The 13,993-nt window shown below is 40.0% G+C and overlaps 1 protein-coding gene across 3 annotated transcripts in view; it reads left to right on the top strand.

The window, feature by feature from the left end:
- Window positions 1-13,993, top strand: part of KCNJ6 (potassium inwardly rectifying channel subfamily J member 6) — a 166,439-nt gene that overhangs the window by 143,073 nt on the left and 9,373 nt on the right. The window lies entirely within an intron of this gene.

Here is a 13,993-nt window from a genome sequence, read left to right as displayed (position 1 = left end):
TGACCACCCTAACTCACCTTGGAAGCAGCCCACAATTATTCTGGTCTGTGGTAAAGAGCATCGTGAACATAAAAACTAGTTTTTATTCTTGCTGTACAGACCAAATGACAGTTAAGATCAGCATTCTGCATGCATCGGACCTCATGCTTTTATGCCTTGCTAGATACCCTTGCATTGCTGAGGCAGGAGATGAAGAAGGGCTATACAGGCCTAAAGTCAAGTCTGGAGGGTGGTGCAGAACCAGCAGCATGATGTTTAACAGGAAGGGACAGTGCACAAATTGATTTCTTTGTGGCGTATTCTGCTGTCTACAGGACAAACACAACATGAAAGACTCATCTGGTGTCCACACAGTTATGTTCAGTAAGTACACACAATGTGCAAGGCCCAGGCAGATGTATCAGATGACATGCAGGCAGCATTTGTAGGACAAAGAGAACCATTGGAGGGCTCATGGTCATTTTAGAGGAGACAATGCTATTCCTGTTCATCATAAGCTTCAGGCTGTTGATTGCCTCAGAAATATGTGTGAGGACAGGCGAGGATATTAGGCTTCATAATGCCTGCCTTAGTCTCTGCTGCATTTACCTGAAGTGGAGGAGAACAAACAGTCATGCTTTAGACCTGTTCACATCTCTAGCACTGGACTAATTTCAATGAGATATTCCAAGCTGGAACTTTGTAGGTGTCTTCCAACTGAACTATTCTATTCTATTCTATTCTATTGATGAAAAATCTGAAACAGCAACCTTCTCCTCATGTGTGGGAAGCACACGGACAAGTGCTTGTCTAGTCTCCTGTATGAAGTCAGAATTAAGTTGCAGGAAGTTTAAACTGTGGCTATATGATGACACCAAGTTGTAACAGTGACCCGTTATGTTGCCTGTACAGTGCTGTTTCCTTTTGTAGATGCTGTGTTCATGTTGGTTTACCACGGGCTTGTATTCTCATCAGAAGGCTGAAGCAGACAGCAGCCCTCTCCATGGAGTCAGTCTTTGTTTCTGTGTCTATTCCTGGCTTGGAGTCAGACTGACTTAAGAGAGCAGATTAAAACTGGCCAGATAGAGTTATTACTGCTCCCTGCCAGCCTCCTCTTCTTTCTGACAAACATTATCACAGTTGGGGCTGTTTTAATGGACACCATCACTGCTGCACCCTGTGGTTTTCAAGGGTCTTTACAAAAACCTTCCAAAAACCCTGGCTTGAATCATGTAAGCACAGAGTTAGTACGTAGGTGCATTGCAGGATCTGGGTAGGTGGTGCAACCCACAGCACTATCCTTTAGACTCCCCTGTGACTGTGCAGTGGATGTGTTGGTGCACACACACACCCCACCCCAGTCAGCATCACCTCAGAGCAGCTGGTGCCTAACTCAGTACAGTGTGCACCAAACAGCTATGTGCCCGTAGGTGTACCTCATGAAAAAAAAAAAAACCTATATATATATATATGTATGTGTGTGCGTGTGTGTGTGTATGTGTATATATATATGTTTTGTCAGCACAACTAAGAGAAAGAATTAGAATTAAAAAAAAAAATCATTTATTCCTTGACATTTTTCCTATTTTCTTCCAAATAAGCAGTCAAAAGTGGCATGGACACACATGTACTGTTTGGTTGGAGAAGCAGCATCATGGCTTCCAATCTTGGGACTATTTGCTCTATCAGTAGCCTCTAAAATCATTTTTTGCAGTCAGCCTACAGCCCCAAGGCAGTAGTCACTCAAGGTCAGTTACCTCTCTTGTTCCATTTCTTCCCCAGAAGTGTTTGTTCTTGATGTACCAGGGCCCAAGGAAGATCCTTTCTGGCTGACCCATATCACTCAGCAGTTCCCAGAGAACCTCCAGTAGCAGAAGAAGACTGCTATAGTGCCCTTTCGCACCACTGAAGCAGTACGATGCAACATTAACACGTTGAAGGATCTAGTCCATTAACTTTCAAAATTAGCTTACCAAGGGAGATGGAAGCAGTTGTGAGAAAACAAGACATTTAAAGCTCCTTGCAAATACAAACTGTCCTCCTGTAAAGAAAGCATCATATCTCAGCAGTTATATCTGTAGCTTTATCTCTTAAGTATGATAATTTGGAAAGGCTGCAAAGTGAATTTCTCTTTGCAGCTGCCATCTTAATCTCCATCTTTCTCCTGTTAGCAACAGAGCTGCAAGCTACAGCATTATTCAGGAGTTGTGCAGAGTCAGGGCTCTGATTATACACCCTCTTTTGAGATGTTTGCTCACAGCAATTTAGTTCAAGGTACAACAATAACCCAAACAGCAGCAGGCCAGCCTGACCTGTGGCACTGTAGATAGTAGAAAGCTGTTGTGATATTTTTGCTAGGTATCGCAAGAGCTCACAAAGTGGAATTATGCCTTTCAGTGGTGCTTAGGGACATGGTTTAGTGATGGGACTTGGTGGGCGAGGTTGGTGGTTGGATCTTGAAGGTCTTTTCCAAACCTAGATGATTCTACCATTCTGTGATATGAATAATCCAAATTATTACATCCTTATTACCTTGGGCTGATTTCCTTTGAAAGAGTTCTTTTGTTGTCCCTTCAAATGTATTACCACACTTGGATTCAGAAGCGTTCATGTGATTCAGCAGTCACATGAAAAAATTGAGAAATTCCCCAAGACCAAGGTTCCTGAATCACAATGTCATTCCTACAGAGACCTTTAATGTCCATTGCCATGCAGACCTTAATCCACTCCATTCTAAAAGCCAAGAAATACAGCAAGAAGTTACTTTTGATTTTTGTGAAGCTTGGATTAGACCTTCATATTTTTGTTGGCTTTGGACACATCAGTTTGTGGTTGAAAGCCTGTAGAAATGGGACTCCTGATTAGCCCAAAAGGCATATTACAGCTAGAGAGGACTGTATCATATTTCTCTTTCTCATTATCAGTTAGGAATGTGAATGAGATATTAATTGGCCTCTCCTTCCCTCAGGGACATGCATCGACACACAAACAATCTGACCAATTTCACAAAGGGATTTGTTAAATGAAAACCTTCATACTTACTTAACCAAACTTTGAGGAATGCTCACTGAAATATTGGGCTTGAAACCTGTATTCAGTCATGGGAGCAGCATACGATTAGCTGTGCTTTTATCTCTGTACTGGCATCTGAGATTATCATAGATTTTTTTTTTTTAACATTAGTATGCCTGGTGAAATCAGAGCAACCCTTTTGCTCTGTGATTAATAATGTGTTAAGCCAAGGTTCCAAATTATTTCAACTTTTCAATGGTTATGGGAACATTTACAAGACTGATGGTCGGACCATGTACTGCCAACAGGCTGAAAGAGCTATCATTTATTACAGTGCATTCTTGCAGCCAAAATGTGTAATACAACCCTGGTAAACTGTGCAGAAAAAGAATTATGAGTTGTGCTACAGCATTTTCCCAAATTAGAAATCAAGTGAAGCTTTCTGCACTACAAATGTTTTTGTGTGCGGAGAACAAGTGTGGGGAGAGGGAGGAAATACCATTTACCTTCTCAAAATATGTAAAACCCAAACATTTCTGTGCCATGATGGCATAACAGTTTCGCTCACTGTGTTGGCTGATTTAAACCCATCATAACACACCAGTATTTTTGTGGTGATTTGTTTTTCATTTTCACCATATGCTTATAATAGCCAGATCTATCCATCATTTCCCAGTTATTTTATTGTAACTATGTTTTAACCATCCCAGTGCCTCTCTGGAGTCTGTTAATTGTCTTCTCACTGCTGACAGTTAAATTCTCCTCCCCTCATATAACAGGAGTAATTTTCATTTGATGACAATCAACCTATCTCATTAAGCATTTGAAGGGACTGAGGATTTCCAAGGATTTCCTTGATTTCACACATCAAGAATTTGTTATTTTGGGTATGCAGGAACTCCAAAAATACTGAACCTGGTAGCGCCATGCATCTCTGTACATCTGTATGTGTGTGCCTGAGTGTTACAGCCTCATGTTATCACAGCACCCACAGGCAAATTCTCCATTATTCGGATAGTCACAGTTTTTAAACCATGATTAAAAGAAATGGAGGATTCCACTGCACAGACAAAAGAAAAAGGCCAAGGAAGCAAAATCATGAGTCCAGAATTCATGTTCTCTGCCTTGACCCATCCCATTAGCCTTGTGTTCCCAGAACAGGCTCCCCAGGTTGTCATCTATATCCTTCTCTGTTTAAAGCGAAAGGAAGAAATGGTCTTAGAAAATATTTTGAGTTCCAATGAGACTCTGAAAAGGAGCAGAAGTTTGCTTTGTCTTGAAATAACAGGATTTAAAAAAAAAAAAAAAAAAAAAGTTATTTCAAAACATTAACTCTCCATAAAAACTGCATCAGTGCTTCAGGCCAAAAGAATCCTCCTGGCTCACATCAAAAGGACAAGAGATAGCCTTCATGCACCCAGATGGCAGTCAAAATGTGTGTATCCTCACTACAGTAGTATTTCTTTGCTACACACCTTCTATGAGGCCTTGTGGCAAGTCACCACTGTTCTCTGCCTCAGTTTCCCCATTGTTTATTAAAAAAAAAAAAAAAAAAAGCAGTAATCTTTCCCTGCCTTTGAGACTTTCAGATAAAAAGCCATGAGAAATAAGAGCCAAACATTACTACTATTATCATTTCTGAGCCTCAGTAATTCATTCCCTGCTGGGCCTCTGGATTCTGAAGTAAACTGATTGGTATAATACATTCTTTTCGTGTATTATTGTATTTGCATTGACCTCCATTTCCAGTAAAATAAGAGTAAAATGTAATTTAAAAATTGATAGGAAACACAGGAAGCTAGTAATCTTGTTTGTACCAAACAAATAGAAGATAATGTTCTATACTCATAGGCACATAGCATGTGGCAGTTCTGTAGTCACTTCTTAAGGCAGTGTGTAACATCAGGGTTTGGGTTTAGGGGGTTCTGCCCAAAAATATGTCGATCTCAGATTTACCAGACTGGAGTTCAGACTCAGGAGATGTGGAGCACCCACTCACATCAGGGCCAAGATCTTCAGCACTACTCAGAGAGGCAAGGGGAAGAAGCCAAGGTGGCACCTGCCACCTGTCCCAGGCTGAGTTAGATAATAAAGTGCCTCGTGCAGAGATTTTCTTTCTTTTATCTCTCTGTTAAAAATAAATGAACAAATAAATAAATAAAAACTCTTCCTGGAGTGAGTATGAAGTGAAAGCACTGGTGGTGTGCTTCATTTGGCATTCACTGAAAACTTTTATCATGGAGGGAGAAGAGAGACAGGCTGACTGCATGGCACATGGCTGGTTAGACCCAGCATTCCTCCAATGCTTTCTTGAATTCCCAAACACATGTCCTCTTTGCTAGCCTGCCTCATCTCCAGACTCTTACATTTTTCCTCCTGGGCTTTGTGATTTACATGGTTTGAAAGAAGCACAACTGGCTTTCAAGCCGTCCCTGTGCTCCCTTGTCACCCAAGCCTTGTTAACTGGAAGCATGAAGGAGAGGAGTCAGTAACCTTCCAAAGGGAGCATGCCAAATGCTATTTCTCTTTCCCATCCTCGAGGTTAAGTATGCCTTTGGAACTCAGAAGGAGCTGGAGGTTTTTGGCTCACAAACAGGCATCTGCTGTCTGACTTGGGACTTAGCAAGGATCTCATGGATGTGTATACCTGTGGAGATGTGGCTCAGGTTCACAGTACGGAACATCTGTGTCCTGGTGGAAGATGTTTCTAACTTGAACTGCTGTTAACTGAGACTAGAATCTGGATTTGTGTTTTCCATTTGCTGTGGCATACATTTTTTAAACACTCCTGTTAAACACTCATACACAACATTAGCGGCAGAGCTCTTTAGTCAGCAATGCCTGGGTTTAATCTTTCTCCCTTTTACCTCTGAAACTCAGAGCCTGTTCTAGTTTATTCTCTGAGAGGCAGGACATCATCAGAGTGAAGGATGTCCAGTTTTAGCCAAGTGCTCATTATACAAAGCATATATCAATGAAGTGCTCCAAATTAGCAGTGGTCTGGCAGCAGTAATAAAAGCTGCAAGAAAGAGACTGTGTAATTGTGCTTGTCATGAAGAAGAATATAGTCTGCAGCTGGTGCACAGAAATGTTTCAAATCTATATGGGAGTCAGAAGAAAACCGAGTAGGCTACTAACCTTTAGTTCAACCAGAGCCCAGCAAGATACCTCCTCCTACAATACTACATTCCTGTCACAAACACGCACCATTCTGGTGGCATGTTATGTCCCTGTCCAAATATTTCAAAAGGAACTTCTACAATAATCTCTTGATAATACTTTCAAGGCATTGCTTTTTTTTTTTTTTTTTCTTAGTTTAGATATATGCACACTTCAAAGTCTTTGTGAGCTATCTCTTCTGGTAGAAGAGTGCCACCTCATGACTGCTAGAGAGGAATGAAACAACCCACAAAGGTAAAGCTGAAAACACTCAAGCGTCCATGGCCAGGAAGGGCTGGAACAGAACATGCCCTGTGTACCCACCAGCTTTCATCTAGCATCACAACACCCTGAGACAAACAATTCTTTGACAATGTACTTTGTGATCATTGTTCCCTGAGAAAAAGCTCAGCTTTTTTGGTTAACACCAAGCCCAGCCTCAACGATAAACAAAAAATAATTCCCCAGTAAAGCTAGACAAAATTATGCAGGCTGTTACACAAGGAGCTTTTTGCTTAAAATGCCCATTCATTATGATTGAAGGCCCCTCTGCAGAATTTCAAGTACCTCTCCTCCGGGGACTGTGTAATTTGGGGTGAGTGCCCTTTTCTCCTTGCTTCTTCACACAGCCCACCCCAAGCCTAGCCACCTCTCTTCAGGCTGATTACTTTTTCTGTACTAATGCAACTGATTTTTCTCACTAGCTCAGATAAATATTGTTTAAATTATAGGGAATTTTGGGGTGTTATGGAGTCATATTAACTCCTTGTTGCTTCTATAAATGAGGTATACAATCCAAAGAAACTCTGAATTTCTCATGCTCCATCAGCAGTTTGAAATATTTGTTCCAAAATCAGACAGCACATAGTCACAGATTGATTTGTCTATCCCTTGCTCAGGAACAGATAGTTTAAATATTTAATAGACATGAACAAGGAAAGGAGCAAAATACCCTTTTGCTGCTTTTGCTTCTTCTTCTTTTTTTTTTTTCCTTCTAAGTGAATTCAGACATTGAGGAAAGTGCTAGATTGAAAACCCTAGAGTTTGAAGTGTGTTGTTCCTGTTTTTTTCCCAGAATAGAAATATCAGGAGAGTAGTACCAAAGATTTCCTAAAACCCCAGCTCTACTGCTGCTATTCTCCTTTATTAGACTCATTGCTAGGCAGTAATTAAAGATCTAAATCAGCTTCGTTTTTGCCATTTCAAATAAAACCAAAATCAATTAAAACCAAGTGTGGGTTTTTTTTCTAAAATGGTTATTGATCTACTAGGAGGTACATTAATAGCACCTATTATCAGACAGGATGCCACACAGCTAAAATATGGATACCGATTTTGACATAACTGGAATATTAAACATTGCTTCAGAAGTGAAAGATTTTGCATCTCATTCCCTGAGGCAACCAGTTTTTGCTCAGGCCTGCACTTCAAAATATGCTGCTAAAGTTGACAGATAGACAATATTATTAACCTGAAAGCATCAACTTATCTTAAGTCTCATCCTATGAACTGGGAAAAAAAAAAAAAAGTCAAAATGCACTTGTTATTCAGTGGGAGGATTTTAACAGCGCAGATGATTTTCTTTGCATAACAGCTAGAAGGCCTGCGAAAGTTCATCAAAAATCTGGGCTACATTAACTTTGGGATTGGCTGATACTTTTGTTACGATAACGATAACAACAGCTGATTCAATAAACGTAATTTAAATTTTAATTAGAGATCGTCATTATGGCAGATGAATTTTTAAGCTCAATGTGTTTAACAGTTTCCCTTTAAAGGATTTTCATAAAGAATTCAACCAGACTCTCTAAATAATAGCACAAACAAAAAGTGTGGATGCTTAAACTCTCTCCTATAATGAAAATGAAAGTACTTAACTCTACTACCTAAAACTATCATTAGAAACTCTAAGAAAATTAACCCAAATATTCATCCTCCTCCTTTTCCTCCTCTTTTTAGTCTTCCTCCTTCTCCTCCTCCTCATCCCAGAGCAGACACGTTAGCTTTGGGCCATGTAGAGTGTGGGGGGCCTTCAGAGAGGACCTCAGCCTTGAGGCCCTTCGGGTCTTACAGTGAAGAAAGTAAAACTATTTTTCAAAGTCTCTGAGCAAAATTTCTCCACATACCAGGGGCTTCACTACCAACAGGTCACAGGCAGGATAATAGAGCTAGAGGCAGGTCCATGCAAAAGCCACCAGAGAGAAGAGAGGAGGAGGTGTTGGCTGAATGAAGTAAGCACAGGTTCAGGGACCAGTGAGGGGCTTGCTTGGTTGCTTGTTTAAAAAAATATATAAATAAATACAGTTTTGCTGTTATTAGCCAGAGCTGGACTAATCCAATTCTCACATACCCCCTTTTCCATCCCCTTTTCATAGGCTGATGTGTGATAAAGGCTGGCCTTCTCAAACAGCAGATATGACAGTATCAGCAATACTGTCAGGATTTAGAGCTTTCTTCTGAATACCACTGAGCAGCTCTGAATCTACACAAGTCCTCTTGGGACTCTTTCCAATGAAATATAAGTCAAAATTATCATCTCTGAAACTAAGATATTTTTAGAAAACCGATTTCTTCAAGTTGTCTCTCCTAAAAGCAAGTACCACCTACCCATGTTTAGCTTGTTTTCCAGCCCACCTAAAAGGATGCAGTGTTATAAAACCACCAGCTAACCCTACCAACAAATTGTATTGCTTACCAAAAATTCCAAGAGATTTTGGATAGAGCATCAGCCTTTTTTATTATTATTTTTAATGATGCTTTTCCAAACATCACATCACACCAGCATCTGCCTGGCAGAAGCAAGTGCTTTACCCCAAACTCTCTTTCATCTCCTCCTCCTATTTCACAACAGCTAAACCAGGCTTTAGCAATGCCATTAACCACAAACAGCCACTGGAATACTTTGTGGGTGATTCACAGATTTTGTTGTCAAAAAGCTAGTGATCTTCCTTATTTCCTAAATTTTACAGCATACTAAGCTGCATGTTCACACTGTTTTGTCTTTAATCTTGGGTTCACAAATATTTTCACAGTAAAATGTGACATTTTTTATAAAATGCTATGTCAGTAAACTTATTGCAGAGCAAACCTTAATTATTCTGTTCTTTTTATTAAGTAGCATTTTAAGAAGAGAAACACAAGCCATCCAAATGTGCAGACTCAATTTATGCATTTAAGATGTCTACACAGCAAGAGGTGAAAAAGATCACACATGTATTTTAATGAAATTTTTATCTCACAGTCATGGCAGCACAAGTGTGCAGCAGGTACACGCCATTATAGAAAATGTTGGTTTTATTACAAGCGTCATTCTGACGAAAGCTGTTGTTTTGTTTTGTTTTTTTCCCAGACATCCCTTGGCATCATGGTGATGTGGGATTTCACCAATGCCCAGACACGTCTTGGTCTATTGGCAGTCACTGTTACTGTTGTGTGTTTAATGCATGTTCCTCAAGGGAGATATGTATGCTATGCATTATGTAGCATAGAGCCAATATAGCTGTCATTTATGTTTTCCTGCAGTAGATGGACTCTGTGCATATGTCTTAAAGGATGCCATCTTAGAATAGCTCTTTCATAATCAATGCTTTTCTCCTTTTATGAGGCCAATTACTTTTAGAGTTTATATTCTCAGCATTTAAGCAGGCAGCCTGTAGAGCATCCAGCTCTGCCTTATGCCACACATAGGCACTGCCCCAGGGACAGTTGCTACAGGTGTGTCTGAGCTATTGCATCTTGCAGTGTTAGCCTGAACGTGTTGGAGAAGAAACAGATCCTGACAAATTTCACAGAAAAGCTAGAGTTTTCAACAAGTCATGGGGTTTAATCAAACTATGAATTTTGAAGTATTAGAGGGTGCATTTTTCTTTCCTTCATTTCCTACCTGGGATTCATATCTGTTCCATTCCCATCTTCTGCCACCCCAACAAGGGATGGAGAGAGAGGAATAAGCTGCTGAGGTGCTGATCTCATTCAATTTTGGGGTCCATGCAGAGCTGTGAATAACAGGAGCTGTTCTACTGCTTTCTTCCCCAAGATGAACAATGCTCCTTCTTCACTCTTCTGTCATCCAAAACCAGTTTTTCCTATGGCTCTCCAGCCCATCTTGAGGTGAGAGAAAGGGCAGGGGACTCAGAGACCCTGGAAGACAAGTGAATCCCTTTAGCCTCTCCCAGCCTGAGGTCAGGTCATGGGAAGCCAGATGTGGCACAGCATCTCAGCTGGGCAGCCACATCTGCTCCTCTCCTGTCTCTTGTCTGAGGTGCTTTTCCCCAGCAGCTCTGAATATAGTGACTAGATTGACCATAAAATAGACCAAGCCCAAAGTGCTTTCAAATACCGAGGTAACCAAATTGGAATATTTGTCTGAACTGTTTATTTTCTGAGGTTCTCTGGTATGAGAATTAAAGATGTTGCTTCAGCCTATGGAAAAGAAATAGGAAGGCAAGAGGAACTCATGCAAAGGCAGTGATTCTTGCTGCATCTGTTATTGAAGCAACCTAGAAAGGCAGCTGACTAGGCTGGAAACCATAAACAGAGTTATTAGCCTAAGTGAACCCCCAGGGGTTTTCCCCACACCCCCTGCTACCTAGGATCCTCTGCCCTGATGGGTCAGGTTGCACCACTTCACAAACAGCCTTGCCAGGATGGAAGCAGCAGCAGGTGGCTCAGCTGGAGCCTGCTGCCTTCACTGCCCGCTCCCTCCTGTTTTGTCAGGAAATTGCAAAGCAAGCTGCCTGCGCACCGTGGTGGAAGAGACAGTCCCATCTGCAGGCCAGAATTCAAGAGGAAGCCCACAGATCAATGGTAATGCATTCTTAAAAGGTCAGGACAGATCTTCTGTTTCATCAGCACTTCGCATTTTGCAAGCAGTCACCGAAGATATAGCTATGCACTGCAGCTTCTTACAAACTTGGTTCTCTTATATCCTTCTCCTGCAGATATCTCTTAGGAGAACTAAGCACACTCATGAGATGATGTCTGAAACACCATTGAAACTATCAATGTATCCCAACACTCAAACACAGAGTAGGGTACAAAATCCTAATTCTTCTTGTTCCAGCTCCACCTAACCAAGTCCCCTGTTCCCAAGGACTCTGAGAGCCAATTTTGAAAAGCGTTTCTCCCTCTGGTCAGACTCTGCATTGTTTGATATATTGAATTTCACAGATTTAGTCGGCAGAAAAATGCAATCATCATCCATTTGAAGAGGCGCAGCTGAAAAAATGATTAAAATTCATACGCATCAGGCAGCTTGATTTGCTGGGCATGGCCTGAATATAAGGCTAAATGAAGGTTAAATATTGGCTGACTAGTAATTGTACTGTCTCTTTGAGAAGCTGTTTATTGAGAATGTATATGGCACTGTAGCTAAAAGTGGCAGCACATTTGAAGATTGAATCAGATAAGCTTTTCTGCTTTCTGCGTGTACCATTTCTCAGACTAACCTACATGCAGTCACAAGGCAAGAAATTAGACACAAAATATCCAGTGAAGGACATTTCATGTACTCAGTGATCCTTGTGGGTCCCTTTCAAATCAGGTTATTCTATGATTCTATAATTCCTGAAAGGAGAAATAATAACTGAATAAGTTAAACATTCCTAACCCATCATTTTCCCATTGGAAATTATCATTTCACTGACACTGAAATCTCCCCTGGGGATAAAAACAATGTGCTTTTTTAGTTTTTGAAAAAGACTAAAATATGATTGTCTTATTCTAGTTCGGATTATACTAATACATCAAAAAAGCCAGAATGAAAACAGAATGCTTTGTCTGACCCAAGATGGACTTTATGTAGAATATAATTCAATATTAACTCCATTTTTCATACTTGTTTTTTGGTTTCAGTTTGTTTAGGAAAAAAAAAAATAGACTTTGAATGTCAGGAAGTCCCACTGAATTGTAATTACGGTTTGTCATCTGCTTAATTTCCTACACATATTCACCTCTTGTGCAAACATTACCTACTAACATATCCTTTCTCCCATGGGGATGTGATTTGACTGCCACCCTCACCAGTCGGGCCAGCTCACTCCAGGGAGACTTGCAGTTTCTGATGTAGAGTTTGTCCATGGTCTCAACTCCAGCTGTGAGATTTAGACAAAAGCTACCAAAAAGATCTGTGATCATAATTCACATATAGAATTAGATAAAGGTATAAAAATGTAAATAGGAAGATCAGCCTCTTATTCTGATCAAATAAGAAATATGAAAATAGAACTACCATATTACTCAAATAAATTACAGAAGAAAAAAAAATAAGCACTAGTTTATTAAAAATGGGATGAGGGGGAGAAAATAAATAAATAATAAAGAATAAAGTTAATCCCTTATATTTCTGTAGGAAAAAATAATCTCTTCTTCCTCCCCTCCTCTCCCACTCACACACATGCTCACACACAGTGAGCCAGCAGTGGCCATGCTGCAATGTAGCTGGGAGGTGGAGAAGACAAGCACACCATCCCTAACCCACAACACAAGGATGTCACAAATTCCCAGGCCTGCTGAAGCAAAGATGCATTGAAAGACTCTCAGGCACCTGTCTGGTTTTTATTACTTCCAAGAGCATTAGTCATCACTCAGAACTAGATAAGTATCCAATTCCCAGGTGTGTTCTGAATCAAGTTACCAGACCCACTGGGAATTTCCCATTGCTAGCTCTGAATGAAAGGCTATGTATATTTTTTTAACTCAAATAAAATTATATTAAAAAAAAATGTTTCTTGTCAAAAGTAAACACATACAAAAAGGAAAGGGAAAATGTCTTATCAGAGCACAAGAGCATGCTATCTGCAACATTTTCTGGTAATGACATGTGATGGTTTCAGGCTTTAGAAAAAGTAATGAATTCAAGATACAAGACAAGTTTTTTCTCTTTTTCTTTTTAGATTGATAAAAGAGAACAAATTGACTAACAGAATATTTCTGACAATAGCTTGGTGGCACTATGGAAATTTTATTTTAAACCTATGTCTTTTTTTCAGGCAATTATTTTCACACCAGGGAGAATTCTTTAGTACAAATTAGACAGTGGTAGTCTAGATGAGAAGGATAATATATCGCAAACACATCTACTACATTTAAATCTTCTCAGCACATCCCTTGAGGCAGACAAATAAAACAGACCTGGCAGAGCTAAGTAATTTACCAAAGCCCACACAGTACATCTGCAAGAGAACCGAGATATAAATCTGATGTTCTTGACTCCTAGCCTTTTGCTTGTTTTTAATAGCACATATTGATCTTTCATTGTCCTTAATGTCTAAAAATAGCAGACTCACAAATCAAATCTTGCACAAAATACATTTGAGACTGAAAGGTCATCCAAGCAGAGACCATCTCTCTGTACATACTGCTTGGTGGTACTTAATGAATAGAGGAGCAATGCTCAGATGTAAACCCAGAAATCACTGTAGCTTTTGTGTGTGCCATACCAGAGTTTAAGAGGTAAGGTGCATGTTCATCTAATTACCTCCGTATTAGTTCTATCATCACAGTGTTTAAGTTAAATTCCCCTGTCTTCACCTGTGCCTCAAGTAAGGTGCAAATTTGGCTTTAATGCTACAGATCAGCACCCACCTTATTTTCATAACTCCTACAGCAAAATAGTTGCATCATGAGCACTGGTATAGAGGCTGTAGGGGTAGAGAATTCCTTATGTTTGGTTTTGGTTTTAAAAGGTTCTTATTGTACAAATGAAATTTTGGACAAAGATTGAAATCTCTACAGTGATACCTTAGAAGAGTATATTATGAATAAAGACAGGGTGAAAGTAGTATAATAGGAATATTACACATGCACCTGGATGTCTCAGCTCTCAGCTGGAGACCCCACACCA

This window comes from Anas platyrhynchos, chromosome 1 (assembly GCF_047663525.1).
Source record: "Anas platyrhynchos isolate ZD024472 breed Pekin duck chromosome 1, IASCAAS_PekinDuck_T2T, whole genome shotgun sequence".
NCBI classification, from domain to species: Eukaryota; Metazoa; Chordata; class Aves; order Anseriformes; family Anatidae; genus Anas; species Anas platyrhynchos.
The sequence above is the reverse complement of the archived record's forward strand: the minus strand, read 5'-3'. Positions and strand labels throughout refer to the sequence as shown.